The 2,500-nt window shown below is 39.8% G+C and overlaps 2 protein-coding genes across 2 annotated transcripts in view; one reads left to right on the forward strand and one right to left on the reverse strand.

Annotated features, from left to right (window-relative positions):
• Nucleotides 1-2,500, forward strand: part of LOC138027798 (rRNA-processing protein FCF1 homolog) — a 270,573-nt gene that overhangs the window by 68,998 nt on the left and 199,075 nt on the right. The gene's annotated exons all lie outside the window — the stretch shown is intronic.
• Nucleotides 1-2,500, reverse strand: part of LOC138027141 (melatonin receptor type 1B-B-like) — an 18,797-nt gene that overhangs the window by 5,873 nt on the left and 10,424 nt on the right. The gene's annotated exons all lie outside the window — the stretch shown is intronic.

Raw genomic sequence — 2,500 nt, forward strand, 5'->3', positions numbered from 1 at the left:
CTCAATACACATAGCAACGCTTTTTCTTTTTTACAGCAACAATTACCGCTGTTGGGGTTTTACGCTTTCGAGGGGGATGAAACTAGACACATGTTTAGATTCGCGCTAATTGTTTGTGCGCAACGATACTGCGCAGGTAACGCGACTGTAAAATGTCACTCATTACTTCGAGCATTAGTGAAGTTGAGGTTTTAAAACCTTTGTAAAAACCGTGGAGGATAAGTCTTGCACAGCGTTGGATCAGAGAAGATCGCGATCAGTCAAAAGTCAAGTAGAATACTGCACGACTGATGTTTGCGAGGTTTTATCAGTCGTGCACTAGTCTACTTGACTTTCAAACATATTTTTGAAGCATCAGTTAAAATAACATAGCGACCAAAACTCCTGGGAAAAAAATTCCAGGCCGGCAAAAGAATGGCACATTTCTTTCCGAATCATCATGAAACTTCAAAGAGAAGTGAGCAGGAGGATGGAAAAGCTCTGGAAAGGTAGCTGATCGCGTATATTGGCTGAAAGTTTTGGAAAACGTTGCGTAAATTTAATGGTTCTGTTTTTTGGAAATGTTTTTATTACCGTACGAACTTAAGTTCAAATGAATGGAATTTGAAATTGGAATTTTTTTGGAATATTCTCCCCGGCCTTTTTGTCGCTATGTTATTTTCACTAATGCTTGAAAAATATTTATGAAAGTCAAGTAGACCAGTGCACTACTGATAAAACAACGCGAATATTAGTCGTGCAGTAGTCTACTTGACTTTCATAAATATTTTAAAATCAATTTTGACTGGACGCGATCTTCTCTGATCCAACGCTGTGCAAGACTTATCGTCCACGGTTTTTGCGAAGGTCTTAAAACGTCAGCTTCACTAATGCTCGAAGTAGTGCGTGACATCTTACAGTCGCGTTATCTGCGCAGTAACGTTGCGCACAAACAATTAGCGCGAGCGTCCTTAAAATCGTTATGGACGTTGTGGCGGGAACAATTCTTGAAGAGGATATTCTTTTGTAGTAGCTATGATCTTGTTGAACAAGTTACAGTCTTTACCTTCCTTTAGAGTCGATCTCTTAAAATTAGTTTGAGTGGCTAGGAATGTCCATGACCAAACACTCGTTTTAAAGGTAAGGTAAAGTCGCGCGCGAGCCAACTAGGACCTATACGGCCGGAGATTACCCCGGTTTCATCATAGAATGAAGCCACTGGGAGAATTATTACTCCCCCTGGATGAGATGTTAGTCCATCGTAGGGTTAGTCCCCAGCAGTATATCGCCGGTACCCATTTATGCACCTGGGTGAAGAGACACAGTGTGGAGTAAAAAAGACTGTTGTCTAAGGAGACAACATGAACCAGTGACCCTTGGAATGAGGAGACTGGCGCGCTAACCACTACGCCATTGTGCCTCCACTTTGTAGAGATGATGAACTTGATGAACCTTATTAAAAGTGCCCCTGTGACCAAACAATCAATTCTTATTTTTCTTTGGATTTCAAAACTATGTTCAAAATTAACTAAACACTAAGCGACCAAGCCTTGACTTCAAAAAGACACTTGTTTATTTTAACTGGAATTTTCAAATTTAGTGGTCTGCCATTACTCACTTTAAGATATTGAGAGAGCTGGATTAAGGATGAAATGACTCCAAAGGCTCACTAGTTTATGAACGCAATGCCGCAGAATTATTATACAACACGGGCAATCCGTTCTCGCCCTTGAATTCGCGATTATCCTAAATTGTTAATTTGCTTTGAATTCACTATTATCGTGAATTTAGAAGACTGAAAGCTTGATATGGATTATGGGAAATATTTATCATATTTGAAAAACACCACCCAAGCGTATGGACATAGGACTCGAACCTGAAAATATTGATTAACCCGTCGCCTAACCCCCCAACCACCACACCGCCACCTACTTAGGGACAATATTTTAAACACTATTTGATAAAGCTGTATTATCACTCACCAAAAAACAACATTAAACACTACAAAAGGTCGGTTTCCAAACTTCACGACAAAACTAAACATTTTAAAATCAAAGCTTAGGCCTAAATTATTAATCTAGTTTAGGCCTAATTACTCTTCAGGAGCGATATTCTATGGTAGAGAAAGGCGGTGTCTTGATCTTCAGTGGTAAAGCGGAAAGAAGTAGTTCATATAGACTAGAACTCCGGGTTCAAATCCAATCCAAGGATATATATTTTTTTGTTTTCTTATTTTCTTTGCTACCACAAGTCCTGGGACACAGTGGCCAAAATTCACGATAATAGTGAAATAATCAATTCAAGATAATCGGAAATTCATGGGCGAGAACGTGTTGGCATGGGTGATTTGGGCTTTCAGACTTTTAAACTCGCGTTTTGCATACATAATTAAGCGGCAATCACACGGTGAAATTCTAAGCTAGTGAGCCTTTGACGTCACTTTCCCTGGACCCAATCCTCTGAGGTCCAATCAGTCAGTTTTGAAAGTGCGTAACGGCGTAACGTGAAATCCAAAACTTAC

The sequence above is a fragment of the Montipora capricornis genome, chromosome 12, assembly GCF_036669925.1.
Source record: "Montipora capricornis isolate CH-2021 chromosome 12, ASM3666992v2, whole genome shotgun sequence".
Taxonomy (NCBI): Eukaryota; Metazoa; Cnidaria; class Anthozoa; order Scleractinia; family Acroporidae; genus Montipora; species Montipora capricornis.